Raw genomic sequence first — 15,759 nt, 5'->3', positions numbered from 1 at the left:
GCCTAAGTTTCTTCTTTGAATGCTTTTAATCTTTTTCTTTCTCTGATTTTGGATGATAATGACCTTGACAAAAGGCCATAATTCAGCAGTATTTGACTTTGAATTTGGGCAAGTAATAGCTCCTGTACATTTTGTTCAAGCAAACCTTGAAACTTTCCACAGGTTTCTCGTACATCCTGCCAAGATACTATCAAGTCTCTGAATATATGCAGTATATTGCTTTGCTCCAAATGTTGTATCTTTACTGTAACACTTTGGCTCCTGCTGCTCTCCACTGACAGTAATAGAAAACATGCTGTGATGAAAAAAAACTTGTTTTTTCTTTATTTTGCTCCTCTTCATTTTCCACTTCAGCCAATCTTCACAGTGATTTGTGCGCCTGTAGGTTTTTAACTGCCATAAGCCTGGAAAGTTCTGGAAAATGTTATAGGGAACTTTTTCCACCGGTGCAGATTGTGGATGGGTATTGTAGGTCAAAGACAAGGTTTTTACTACTCCATTGTGATGTAATTCAGGCCGATGCTTTAAATACTGAAAATCCATTACTGTAGAAATTAAGAACTGAAATATATGCGATATGTATTCACTTCAGATGATCTGACAAGTTCAGAAAGGACCGAGGGAGTAACAGTAAAAGTTTGGCAAAGAGCTCCCAAGCACATGGCAAACGCATTGGAGTGTACAGTAATAAAAAGGAGGCGTGTGTGTGTGTTCGTGCCTCTTTTGAGTGCAGTTTTGATAAAATTCCAGGTCTCATCTACTGCTGAGCTGCTAAAACCGATTACTCTTGCCACAGTGATTTGGACATTCACACACAGAAATGTTATACTATTCACACAACCACACTCAGTGGACACACATACTGTATATGAATGTGCGTAATTCTGCATCAAAGTAAATTAGATATTTTATACGAGAGGACTGTAAGTACAGTAATTTTACATGTATGATTTTTTAATGTACGTCTACTGAACATCTTAACACAATGTGGAACTCGTTTTTCTGTTTGTCAGGTTGGAGATGTTAAGGACAAGATGAGGGTGTTGAAAAACAGATGTATACCGTGGGTGTCTGCATGGGTGAATGTGTTCACACGTATAAGTCGACACGTCCAGCCCACATGTGAAGTCCCTTGCGGCCTTGGCAGATAAATAAAAAATTTAAATCGTGGCCATGTAGATGTGGAGTCAGGATCCATACAGGTCCTTTCTGTAAGTGGAACAAAACTCACATGTAGCAATAACACTTTGACCTGCCTGGGGTACCTGGTCAAATACCACTGCGGGCAGTTCATTTGGTTTCATTCCTGCTGTACATCTTTGGAACTCAATATTGTTCACTGAGAGGCGATTGGAAACAAAGTTGGAAGCACTTCACAATGAAGGATTCAGTCCCAACCCAGCTTGAAGTATGCCTCAATAAAAGACAATCATCTTGTAAACATATCTAGCAGTTTGTCAAGTTGTTTATGTAAACCACTGACTCAAATCACCTAAAGCAGCATGGCTTCAGCATCAGAATTTATTTTTGTGCTCTGACTCTGCAGTGGGCTCATTTTTGGCACAGAACTCTTCAAATAAAGATGCCACCATTTTTGGCTGATGACACACATCATGGCTGACATATTGTACTGAATGTACAGTTCACATGAGGTAGCCAGACCTTGTTTTGATAAATGTGGGAAAAGGGGAAGTGGCTGGGCTGTGTGTTATCTTATCTGTGTACCGTCCAAGCCACTGACTGCTGTGTCCTGGGAGTGACAAGCACAGTTGTGTGTGTGGTAGCTGGCAGCCGCCTCGGGCCGGTCTCTCTGTGCAGGGTGAGCCTGAGAGACAGTGCAAAAAATTTTAGCTAATTCTCCCCAGGATGTTCCACTGCACTATGAAGTTGTACAAAACTGTCAGGAAAGAGAAAAAATGTTGTAAAGCAAAGTAGAGTGTAATTGCACTTAGCTCATAAGCTCTTATTTGGCTAAAGGGCAAACTGAAGACTTTAATAAAACCCTCTAAATGACATATGGGTCAATTTGGCTGCAATAACCCTTGAACATTTTGTTCCTAAATGAGATATCCTTTATTGGAAAAGGGTGAAACTTTGTCTTGCCAAACAGCACACAATGAAACAGTGAAAAAACTTTGCTTGACAAAATACTTTTACATGTTGGATTCTCTTTATTTTAGAAACAGCGATTAATGTCAAAAGTCTTTTTCCCCTCTAAAATTAATGTATTGCCACTTGGAAGTGGACTCTCCATTCTGCTGCAGCAAAGGCAACATCCCCACTCTGGCCAAACCTTTTCAGCTTTGAAGTGAGCAAGCTGATTGATTGACTTATGGACTCTGGCCAGTGTGTCCTCATTTGAACCGTCTGAATCAGAAAGGCCTCCGCTGTGGTGGGAGATAGACTCAGCTCTCTCCAAAACCGCAGCAGGTGGCCTGTGTTTGGGTCGTACACTAGCTTAGTATCAAGTTACCTCCTTATACACATGTTATCAATTAGTATAGATCTTCAGAGGGGAGGAGTCGACTGCTCATGGTTTTCTGTCTTCTCTCTTCCCTAAACCAAAGCTATGAAAAGAGAGCAACAGTAGTAAACAACAGAACCTAGCCCAACTTGCAAAAATGCAGTTTACATTTCAGCAGCTTTTGTAATCAGTTATTGTCAAAATTTTAAATAGACCTGGGAGCGGGTGGTCTAGTTGTTGAAGCTTCTTTAGTTACATGAAAAATATCATAGCAACCATGACTGGCACCATCATAGATGCCCATTGTTGATGAATAAACTATGCATGAATACTTACATACATAACATCCAGGGATAGAAATAATGCAGGACACAGCACGGTAGTACCGGCAGATGAATTCCTGAGCAGTGAGTCAGGCGTCTGAAGACCCCGGACTCTGACTGGACCCTTCAGAGAGGAAAAAATTTGTGATTCCGAAAATCATCTGTCACTTAGTCTCATTCAGAAATATGTCTGGGTCTGGTCCTATGTGAAACACTTGTACAAACACACACTCCTTTTATACGTCTTGGCTGTCGGTGGCTCAGAGAGCTGCCTCCGGGGAAGGGTCTCCTTCCAGTCAGTTTCCACTCAGAGGGAACAAAAATACATCCTGACCTGGCTATGGAGACCATGACATCTTAGACGGTGTGTATGCAAGAGAGACAGCTCCACAGATGGAACAAATTTGTATAAATTAATGTGTAACTGTTGAGAGGGTAAAACTGATTTGATGTGAATTGCCCTTAGCTTCCATTCTTTCTGCTATGGTACTTGGGAGCCCAAAAGGCCTATATTGTAAAATGGCATCAGCCCTCGGTCCTTAATGTGAGGGCTGGATATTTATTGTCTTTGAAATGAAATAGTGAATGTTGCCTCAGCTTATCTGATAACAAGTCCCAACAACTTTTGCTACATATAGTCGAGATCCTCTTGCATTCCTGTGTGGCATTACAGGAGTTCATGGTCTACTTTGATGTGACCAGAAATGAAAAAATACTCTTCCAGTTAAATGCAGTTGTAGTTCTTCCAGTTTCCACGGTCTTCCATTTAATGTTCTTCCAGGAACCAGAGGTCCACAATAATCAAATCTTCAACTGCAGCATTATGTGTCCCATGTGCAGACGATTCTTAAAGTTTGGTATTTGCCTGTACTCTTTCAAGACTTCATGACCTTGGCAAAAATGTAAAAAGTGGTCCAAGGAAGACACTCTAATCAATATAACATATCCATTCATCAGGTAGGCCACGTTTGCCTGACATGGTGGATCATCAAGTTTAAGCACCTGATAACCATCTGACTCCACTGTGTAGCTAGAACAGAACAGCAGAGTGCAACAAAGCTTTGGTATTTTCTTCATTGCTAAAGATGCTTCAATGTGTCCACATCACATATGAGGCAACCTCTAATCCGCATCCTGTAATAATTTGTCAGCTTGTCATTGCTTTGGCACTGTATGTACGAATTCTGCTGCATTTTTTCGTTCTCATGCCCCAACTCGCTCTTATGCCCATACTCGTGGAAGACACAGACAAGCCAATTGGCCAAACTGGCAACATCTGTAGTCTAATTTTACTGTAGTGGAAAGCACCCAGTTGTTTCAATGCATTTTGCATCACTTTATCAGTGTAATCGATCATGTCAATAAACATAGAAATGATAGTCCTCCACCCTTAATATGTGCCACAATAATAGAATTTATATACACTGCTGTACAACCTGGGGGCACTTCAAATAACACCTGCGGTATTGAATATGTACAACAGTTGGAGAACCGCTGCAGAAGATAAATGAAGTAATTGAACAATTTAGCCGTTAATTTTTGGAACCAATTTGCTGATAAATATGAGCTGGATTGGCCACTTCTAATGTAGGCGTAAATAACGCACACAAATTGTGTTTTATTGCCATTAAATCCAGATGTTCAGTTATGGGAGCATTCGGGGTAACAGGTACTGTAGTGCCTGTAGCCTCGTCAGGAACTCTCTAAATCCCTCAGCTCTCAGCCCTGGTCCTGATACAGCTCATTAAACTGTGATTATACTGCTCCCAAGGGTTTGGGCCCAGGACCAGCTCATTATAAAGGCAACAGAAAACAGAGCTCACAGAATGAATCGTAATGATGCAGTGTGCCTCCAGTCACTATCATCTACTATGCTAGTTTGTCTCAAAACAAAGAACTTTGGATTTGGATTGAGATTGGATTTAAAGAAACGTTTGAGCTTATGTAGTGTGTAAAGAAACATTCCCCAGGAACCTGGGTGCTACAGGCTTTTACCCAGAATTAGCGTCTGGCTGACCCCACGCGCCCTCTCGACCACTCTGCTTTCGAGCTAATGGGGTGCTCCACCTCTCATCTATCGCATGCAGTTATAGGGGATCCGGGAGGACCTGCAGCACATGCGAGGAGTCCGGTCAAATTAACCTGACCTGATCAAGAACAGATTTTAAACACAGGTGTTTGAGAGGAAATGCCAGGGAGGTCCAGTTCTCACATGAGTCTTTTAATCAGGATGTTCCACCACTTGGCAAAAGTTACACTCCAGGTGCTCACGTTTATAAAGATAATGTCATAAAAAACAGAACAGGCATTCATTTATACTCGTTAACGTTACGTTTAAATTGAGACATCTAACCCGTGTTAATTTTATATAAACACACCACATTTGAATTGGAATTGGTGGAATAGCTAGTGTAGGGTTTTTAAAGAAAATTACTACCTTCTTCCAAATGACCCTTCCAAAAATACTTTCACCACAAACTGCTACTGTTTGACTTTTATCATCTTTGGCCACACAAACCTAATTTGACTGTCAGTGTTATTTATGCTCAGTGTTATAGATGAGAGGATAGATACCACTTCATATCTGTACGCTAAATGTGAAGATACTGCCGGCAGTTGGGAAGCTTAGCTCAGCAAGCTGGAAGCAGGCTGAAGCAGCTAGCTAGGCTATGTTCAAAGGAAAAACAATAAAACCACCACCTATTTTACACTTTGTTTTTTATACAGATTAAACAAATGAGATACAATGTGTACATTGTACAACGTTAGAGAACTTTAAAGGTGCCGGTAGACAATTTTGCTTCCTTTCGAGAGACCAGGGCTAGCTGTTTCCCCTGCTTTATAGGCTTATGTTAAGCTAAGCTAACCGACTGGTAGCTGTACCTTCAAGTTTAGTGTAGTTATGAGAGTGGTATCAATCTTCTCATCTAAGTCTTGCCAAGAAAGCAAGCTTATGTCCCAAATTACGGAATTAAGCAACTAAACCAAATATTGACTCTGAACAAAAATGACAATAAACACAATTGGTCTGTTAAAGATGGAAATAAATATATGAGATAGAATATACAGAAGTCACTCAAACACATGGTTACCCAGGCTCCATTTCACTACTCTAAGAGTTGCACTGAAACCACTTCACTGCCATTAATCATCATCATTTCAACAATCGCTCTCTCTTGTCTGTACCTCTGTTCACCTACTTCTGCTTGGTATTTCAAGCAGGCAAAGATTAGAAGTGGTGTCAAGTATCCTGGTCAACGTCTGGCACTGTAACCTTCCTCCCATGTTTTGACAGTCATTAATGAGTGCAGATAATGCAGTGACTGAGAGTGTTAAAGCCTCTAATGGAGAGCACATCCAAATGTATGCCAAAACAAGCATTCTTTGTGAAGAGAGGACAGGATGTTACTGTAATACCTTTGACTGGTGCCAGACTGTGGGGATTGGCCTCGATGATAGCTGGATGCAGTGGATGCCAGGCTGAATACCAAGACAGTGAATTTACAAATGACACAGGCCAAGGAAACAATGGCTTTAACAGATACCAATAAAGCCTTGAAAAGGTTATAAATGTAATTAAACCTTCTGTAGCTGGGGGCCAATCATTTTTGTCTTGTCTGGCATATTTTTGTAAACATTCATGTATATATTAAAAATGGTAATGTGTAATCAACATGGGGTGTTTTTGTTCTCCTCTCCCTGCAAGCTGCATGGGTTTATGGATGGTCAGTTGGTTGGGCCACCACTTTGGTCCAGGCTCAATAACAATTGGATGGATTGGCATGAAATTACAGCCATTTGTGGTGCCTAGAGGATGAATCCTAATGACTTTGCAGATTCCCTGACATTTCCTCTAACGCCACCATGAGCTCGACGTCTGTGGTTTTGAGTGAAGCGTCTCAACAAATTCCATGAAATTTGGTACACACAATAATGTTCCCTTCAGGATGACTTGTAATTACACTGGTCCCTTAATTTTTTATTTAGCGCCATCATTAGGTCTGTTGATGCCTTAATACCTGCAAAATTCCCAGCGGACTTAGCTTTACATTAGCGAAAGTAGGAATTCTAACACAGTACACTAAGACGGTGAACATAGTCAAATTTATATTAGCTAAACTCAGCATGTCAGCATTGTCATTGAGACTATGTTTGCATATGTCATTGGCATTTAGCTTAGAGCACTGCTGTGCTGTGCTAAGTATCCCACAGAGCCACTAGCATGCCTGTAGACTCCCATACCAAAACCTTAAATTTAATTTAATGAATTTAGCCTAGCCCTAGCATAGTTTTTGCTAAAATCAACTGAGAAAATCTGACTCTATTCTGACAAATCTAAAATTATATTAACATTTAAATAGATTAACACAAAAATGTGTGCATTTCACATGATAACACATAGAGTAACTGATAAAAATATACACATACATACATACGCATTTTTCTTCTGTTGTACAGTTTTACGAAGCACAACTGGTTTTAATTACATGTGAATTTTACTACATATTACTACAAGACTTTCCCCGGTATTATGATTAAGGTGTTACCTCCAAAAAATCTGCAGTGACCCAATGCAGCATTTCTTCCTTTGTATTTTTCTGTAACTTTTCTGTTTAATTTATAGTGAAGTCTGCTGATCTTTTTCTTCAGTATTGTTTATCAGTGTATTTCTGCACTAAAGCGAGACAGAAAGAGGAGAAATGGAGGGGCACGACATGAGCCAGATTTAAATGCACAGCACTGTGGTCACATTCCATACATGCCAGCCTGCTTGAGTAGCCAGGACACCAAGGCCTTAAAAATGAAACGTTCTTTAACTAAGTGTGAAATATGAACGATACTGTAGAGCTGAGACGCAGGACAGAAGCCCGGAGCAGCACTCCACCTCATTCCGGGGAGAGCTCATGTGTCATGTTCTCCGGGCTTTGACTCAAGTATTATACAGTGCTGGATCTACACCATGAAAGGGTGGTAACCGCTGTCCTGTTAACAAAACCGAGTCTGTGTACCGGATGTGTTTATTTTAAAATCTCCAGTAATTACTTAACTATGCCCTAAAGATATGCTCGACAGAAGAAGAATGCTGTGTGTATATTTAGAGTAAATGCTGGGATAGTTACAGTCAAAACACTATATAGCAGCGCTAATACACCCCTGACATTAAAATGAACGGCTTCCTGGCACTAATGTGCTGGAAAGTCATTCAAGGGAGACCTCGGCACTCATTTTCTATTAACGTTACACAGAACATTTTCAAATCTGCGCTGCTGAGAGCTGTGGTTGGTTTGCCATTGGGAGAGCTTTCAAACAATGGACAGAAGGGGTTTCCGTTGCTTTATGATGGAGAACCTGAGCCGTGGCTGCCTGCCATCCACAGCGCACGGGGCCGCAGTTAAGAGGAAGGAGCTGGCACCAAACGCAGAAAGGTGAGGGTACACACTCAAATGCGAAGGCACACACGTCACTTTGATCTTCAAAGCGGTTTGATGTTCTTGCTGAAAAGACAGAATAATCTGGTCCCGTGGTGTGTTTTATCCATTAGGATGGCCAGGCCAGTGAGCTGACTTTAACAGTGAAGATGATTACCAAAGCAAAAAATAAAATGTTCCCTGCAGTTATACCACTAATCATTATCTTTTATTCTTAAGAAAATCTCATTAGACCAAACAACATTGTATGTAAACCTAACAGCTAAAATTTCTATTAAAATTCGTGGTGAGACTCTTGAAATGATGGTCAACCAACCCAGTCAAGTGGTTCAACAGTGAAAGGAAAAACTCTCTCTCATTTGCTCTTGCGCTCTCTCACTGACACACACACACACACACACACACACACACACACACACACACACACACACACACACACACACACACAGCCTTGTGTCACTATCTTCGTGGGGACCTGTCATTGACATAATGCATTCCCTAGTCCCTTACCTTAACCTTAACCATTACAAGTAAGTGGCTAACCCTAACCCTAACTTTTACATAATTCTAAACCTAACCCTAAAACCAAGTCTTAACCCTCAAACAGCCCTTTAAACTTGTGGGGTCCAGCATTTTGGTCCCTACAAAGCTTTCGGACCCCACAAGTATAGTGGGCTCCTGGATTTTGGACCCCAAGTAAAACAAGCCCACACACACTTAGGGGAAGCTTGTTTTTTGCAATAGTGTGACTTACTTATCACGGGAGGTCCAGACTTCTGCCATATGCTGAGCCTGCAGGTGCAGGAAGCCTACGGCTCTAAACACTGGGCACATTTGGGTCTATCACACGCCGCCTTTTGATACTCGACACAAAGTGTTGACTTAAAAGGCTTGTTGCATTTTCTAAGCATTCAGTAAAGCATTCAACTGAACAGGAGCCAAATGTCTTTGTAACCAAACAGCAACAAGGGTCAGGGGGTTTAGATTGTGACGATTTCGATAATTCAGTCTATGAATGCGCTGGAAAATATATTTCCCAGCAGATTAATGTTACATCTTTGCACCTTTATTCTATGAAAGCAATTTCAAAAATGTCTTCTTGATTCTGATAATAGCAAATGATTGGTATATTGTTTCTATATTTATTGTAACTTGAGGTGTGGACGTATCTAAATCGGGAGTTGCAATGAAATCAGTTGAACTTTTTCAATCCAGCTGCATGTTTTTCAAAAAGGTAAGAAATTTTAAACCGGGTGAGATACAATTTCTTTGTGTTTTTCAGTGTGGTCCATAATTGTTCTCAAATCCAGATTGCTTACATCTTCACTCTCAACAGGGCTGACACATGAAGTGGAGGCTGTCAATGTCTCAAAGAATACTGAAAGAAAATGATGTGAACCATATGATGCAAATGAAAAATGTATGTTTTTTTCACTCTCTGTACAGCTGTGCATGCTGATTAAAAACACTTACTGTACCCTTTGAACACTTTTAGTGTGATTAAAAACATGAAAGGGCTTTTCACTGGAATCTTAAGGTTGAATCTGAAACCTCATCTCTGACAAAAAAGTGCAGGCTGCAAAATGTAATAAACACTAAAGGTTTGAAACAAGGCTACTCTGACAAATATTGTGTTTGGAGGGCAGCCAGATTCTTGTGCCGATGACTCTGTGCCAGAGGCAAAACTCATCCAAGCCCAGAGTACTCTCAAGTGGGCCTGAGTTGTTGTTTTGGAGTTTGAGGTAAAAGAGAATAGGCCAAAGGAGTGTGAGATAAGCTATTAAAATCCACTCAAAACACAACCACAGAACAGTTAGAATCTGTGTTTTTTCAAAATTTACACTGAACAGAGATATCAGGCCTTTTTGAATATTAATAGGCCATATAGGAACAGTTGTATTACGGTCCACATGCAGGTAATCCTGGTTTAGCCCAAACTCATCTAGCTTGGCTTAGTCATTCACGTACTGCGTGCTGCCCCATTGTTGCGCTGTATCCCGGCCTTTGTGTACCCTTTCACCAGAAGGGACTTTTTGGATACTTTGAGTTTGTGCCAGCATGTCTGTTAGCTTTCATACCATGCATATTTGCCTTTAGAAAGTTTGGTAAAGACATCTGTAAGTAATCAGTATGCATTAACAAGCTACCCCTTCAATTACATTAAAGGTACAGTTTGACATTCAGGGAAATACCATTACTCTCTTTCTTGCCGAGAGTTAGATGAGAGGAGTGATACCACTCTCATATCTGTAGCCTACGCTAAATATGTAGATGGAGCCTGAAAAGCCGGGGGAAACTGCTAGCCTGGGTTTGTGGTTTAACACAGCGTTATGTGTTACCCAGCAACCTTGTGGCAAAACTCCAAACCGTATGTAACGTGTTAATTAGTGAGCTTTAGAGGTGCTGGTTGGCAGATTTGTTACCCTGGGAAAAGCTAGGCTAGCTGCTATTCCCTAGTTTAAAGTATGTATGCTTTGCTAAGCTAATCAGCTCTGTTGCTTCATACTTTATGTACAGACAATCTCAATCTGCACAAATCTCCCAAAATAGGAAATGAATCCTTTAAGCTGGGTTGATATAACTATAACTGCAGTAAAATACTATTTTAATGTAACTTAACAAACTCATATTAACATAGTGTGTGTGTGTGTGTGTGTGTGTATAGCTCGAGGCCTCTGTCATCTTTCCCAGGCTCCACTGTCACACAAGCATACAGTCACGTCTCAAGCTAAGGTATTTCCTCTGTCATTATTATCATTATTAATAATATTTCTTTTCATAGCGACCTGGTGAGGACCCCTGTGCTTGGCTGCATAGCTTGCATTTTTACACACAAGCTGTTTATACAGCTGCGTATCCTTCAGAGCCCGGTTTGGGCCGAGTTGGGTAACGCAGATGTTTGGGTGCCATCTGGTTGCTCTGGCTCCCAGCAGAACTCAGCTGGACATGGATTTCACGGTTGACGAAGAGGGCAGAAGGTAGATATGGTCTCAGAGAGATGAGAAGTGTACAGTGTGGGAAATGTCAGAATAAGAGGAGAGGAAAGAACAGGAGAAACAGGGGAAGGGAGAGGAGAGGAGGACAGAAGTGTGATGAGAAAGAGCAGAGTGCTGAGAAAATGAAAGGGGGTTTAGCTAAGAAGTGATGGAGGAGGGGGTTAAAGTAGTGAGAGAAGAGAAGAGGGATTTAGGTGTGTAAGGAGGCAGTAAGTGGATATAGGGCAGCAGTGGCAGTTGCATGTAGGGAAGGAAAAGAGGCTGTAGTGGGAGAGACGGAGGGGTGGATGGTGGGAACTTAGCATGTGAAACTGTGGGCATTAGGAAGCAGGAAACAGCAGGTCGAGGGCGACAGTGCAAAAGTTGCAATAAACTCACATATGTAATGATCATTTTCTCACTAACTTGAAAAATAACACAGTTCTCTCTGTATGGTGAGTAAGATTTATAACTCATGCTTCATTGAAATCCATTAAACACACAGTCTATAGCTTCCAGAATGTAAGTACAGCAAGAACAGTGACAACTTTATTAGTAAAGATATATAGATTATTTATCACAGGTGACACACTACTAATACACGCCATCTTTGCATCATTATAGCCAAATCCCAGCCTGTTCCTGTTCCACTAGTTTAAATATATAACACTTCTCTAGAGCTACGCTAACAGCTCAGTGAGGCTATACATAGGCACAACAATGATTTTAAGTACATGCTAATGTCAGCATGCTAACATGCTCACAGTGACAATGTTGATGTTTAACTGGTAAAATGTTTACCATGTTCACTCTCTTAATTTAGGGCGTTATCATGCTAACATTTGCTAATTAGCAGTAAATACAGCTGAGGCAGATGAGAATGTCATTCATTATCATTTTACAGGATTTTGGTCATAAACCAAACTACTGGACAAATTACATTTTTTATATCATGTTGGCGCTAGATGAAAAGTTAAGGAATTTTGATCTGGGTAAAGTGAATGTCTGAACAATGTTTTTAATCACAATCCTAATAGTTGTTGAGATATTTCAGTCAGAGCCAAAGTGGTGGAACTCTTTAAAGCCATGCAAGTTTCTGTAGTGTAGTGGTTATCATGTTATCACGCGAAAGGTCCCCAGTTCGAAGCTGGGCAGAAACATTTCTCTGTGGTGGTGGTGATGGCGCAATGGATACAATGCCTGCCTTTAGTGTCAGCGACAAGGGTTCAATCCTCCATTGTGACCCACTCGCCATTGTGTCCCTTAGCAAGACACTTAACCCCTAGTTGCTCCAGAGGTGTGTGACCTCTGACATGTATTGTAAGTTGCTTTGGATAAAAGTGTCAGCTTAATGTAAGTAGTTAAAACTATTTTATGTGAGTCTGAGAGATTGTCAGTCAGAAAAGTGTCAATAATTGATCAAAGTCAATTCTAGTTCTTACAGGTAAAGATCTCTATAGACCTATGCAGAGAATGGTGTAACCCCCATAAACTATATTTAAAGATGGATGACGCTTCTCCACTTCCTCTCTGAGACTTGCATTCTGGAAGCTATAGCCTGTGTGTTGAGAGGGTTTAAATGAAGCACGAGTTATAAATCTTACTCACAGTACAAATAACTGTGTTATTTTTCCAGTCAGTGAGAAAATGAACATTACATGTGTGAGTTTTTTTTGTAACATTTTTCATGTCATCTCGACATGCTGTTTCCTGCTTCCTAATGCCCACCATTTCACCCACAAGCCAAAATATGCCGTATATGCGCGCTGCCATCTTGCTCTGGTGACGTCATTTGGAGCCATATTCTACGCAGGCGTGATAAGGGTTAGAGATGTGGTATCGAAGTCAACCTCATTTGGGTTGAGCTCAGCCATAACAAGTCCGGTACAGATAATGTACTTTTTACGAGTACGAGTATCATTAGAGTAAAATGTGTCAATATGCGTTCTCAAATAAACAATAAATATATGAACTTTTATAAAAAAGTTAGTTCTGTAAATAGTTTTATAATAAATACAGCAACTTCTGATCAATCAATTTAAATTTCAGCCTTAAATGAACAACTTCCAGTTAGTCCCACCCATATCCAGTTTAAGACCAGCCAAAAGTTTGGTACCTGGTCGACTCAATCATGAGCAGGGTGATAGAACAACTTAAAATTATAGAAATGTATGGCTATACCTGTACTGCAGCCAGCCATCAAGGAGCGATTAAAATGTTTTTGCTTCACTTTTGGGGAGCTTTCATGTCGTCTGTCTTTATTTAAAGTCAATGGTAACCTCTGGTCACAGAGGCTCGCAGAACAGCCTATGCACACAACTTCCAAATCTCAACAAAACGTCACACAAAGGTATTGGTTGACCCAACCCCTGACAAGAGCCATTAAAAAAAAAAAATAAACGTTACAAGTTATACATTATTACGAAGCACAGGGATTACTAATCCACGTGAATTGCCAAACCGTAGCAGTGGACTTAATTTCATGACCACGGTTTAAACATTGTAATCTGTGGGACATGCAAAATTGTCCTTAAAATGTTTTAAATATTAAATGATAAATTATCCTAATGTACAGTAACGTTAGTTACTTACTTTGCAGCTGCTGCTGTTGTCAGATCTCGTCCACCTCATACATTGCAACCATCCAAAAGGGCTGATGTCATGAAGTTTTGTGCACTCAGTCTCCATGCATGGGGCTAAGGCAGCAGTCGGTAACAAGTTAACATATAATGCAAAAGACCCTGGTCTCTCTCGCTTCGATTCAAGACACCCCACCAACTGTTCGCACCCCAGGAAAGAGCACCTCAAGCATGAAAGGCAGCTATGACAACGTCTAACAGCGGGATAACAGGCTAGTACTCTACACACACTCAAGGACGTCACTTTGTGTTGAACAGTGGTGGGGACATAGGGAAATCTTCATTTCCTGCATTCTGGTGAAAGTTTCTGAAATGTTTTTATTTATGTAAAAGGAAACACAACATTCAGGAAGCACGTGACATTTTAATGCAGCTCTCAGGCATTCTGTGTTACTTTCAGATCTGTTTCTCTTGTAGATCAACTTTTCTCATGTAAGATCATCCATCATGATTTAGTCTTTCCTCTTCTTTTGTCAGGTTCACAGGGAGAGGACGGAAACTTGGCCAAAAAGAAACTGTGTCAAGAAGTTAAAGTTACTGATTGGTGCATGCACGTTTTTGGGTCATTTTATGATCAGTAGGTTGTTTTGTTTTTTTAGTTACTTTTCTTTAGTTAAGTTACTTTTATTGGACAATGCACATTTGTTTCTTCTATATTTTAAATGCATTGCATGCAGGCATTTTCATTTGTTATTTAACTGTGAGCTATCTTTCAGAATGTTTTTTCTTTAACAAATTATGCTTTAAAAAAGTGGTGGGGACAAAATCAGCCATTTCAAAAAGTGCCCTCAGTGTAAATGACACCTATATACAGTGTCCCCCCTCAAAAGTTATTCCCCACTGTCTGTCGTCGCATGCCTCTTTGCCACTTGTCGATCCGAGCATGGTGGTATCAAAAATAATGTCCCCCAAAAGCTGGGATGTGATCACACAAGTGTTTTTTGCTATACTTGGTTGTTGGCAAAGGAGGGTTGGGCAGTTCTTTCATTTGCTGGTGGTTGTTTCTCAGCCATTGTGTTTGCAAAACTTCTGAAGCCTCGCACTGATGACATTGAGCTTGAGTGAGTGAAAGCATGCACGAGGAGGGGGGCTACGCAGCGTGTGCACGAGCAGTGATTGACACTGCGTTATTGACTCCTCCTGGTTCTGATTGGTTGTTTTGACTCCAGTGTGATGAATACTTTCAAATGGCATTAGGAGCAGTAGCAGGAGCCAGAGGAACCAGATTTTTTCCCCACAGGTTATCTGTCTTATGTACTACTGTCAGGATATAGTTTGAGTTTCAGCAAATATGCTGATATGTTTTTTTTAACTTAAAGTTACCTACTGAACCTGTAATAATCTGTTTCCATGTATTTTGAATCCTTTCGCATGGATTTCCACATTATATGTCCTTGGGGAGCTTCATACTTACAATGTACTACTATATAAGAAACAGCCACATGTGCGTGTAGCTCTATATCACAAGCAAGCCTTGAAAGGACCTTACAAGCAAATTCCCTAACCCTAGCATATCCAGTTTTGGTCAAACGAAACCTCAAATTGATCAATTTACGTTTATTCAGTAAATATTTAAGTGATGTAATTTGTGCTTGTGTGTAGTTGTGCTTAATGCCACATTGGTATTGGAGCACTCAGACTAAATTTCCATTCATAAAGAAATCTGATAAAGATGTGTATTACACACACACAAGAAAACATAAACTTTTCAAGCTTTTTGAACATGAAAAACTACATTCTTAACTGCTCTTGACTCATGAACTTTTACAACAATGAACAAAATATGCATGTGATATCGCCAGAAAACATTGATCTGAGAACTGTTCTTCACCATACTGAAAAGATTATACATTTTGATTGCAAACATATTCCCAGCAGGTTTTTGTTGAGTGAGTGAATTAGTCAGTCAATCAGCACTACAGCTGTATC

The 15,759-nt window shown here is 40.4% G+C and overlaps 1 long non-coding RNA gene across 1 annotated transcript; it reads right to left on the bottom strand.

Moving 5' to 3' along the window:
- Nucleotides 1-2,175: 2,175 nt before the first annotated feature.
- On the bottom strand, nt 2,176-9,083 carry LOC119918387. Its single transcript, XR_005447429.1, has 3 exons — nt 8,971-9,083; nt 2,801-2,911; nt 2,176-2,567 (listed from the first exon to the last, which is right to left on the bottom strand). It is a non-coding gene; the product is annotated as an uncharacterized LOC119918387 (long non-coding RNA).
- Between the last annotated feature and the right edge of the window lie 6,676 nt (nt 9,084-15,759).

Source organism: Micropterus salmoides, unplaced genomic scaffold (genome assembly GCF_014851395.1).
Source record: "Micropterus salmoides isolate LMB-PRFRI ecotype aquatic unplaced genomic scaffold, ASM1485139v1 Ms_hic_scaffold_23, whole genome shotgun sequence".
Lineage (NCBI taxonomy): Eukaryota > Metazoa > Chordata > Actinopteri > Centrarchiformes > Centrarchidae > Micropterus > Micropterus salmoides.
This window is presented reverse-complemented; position numbering and strand designations above follow the sequence as displayed.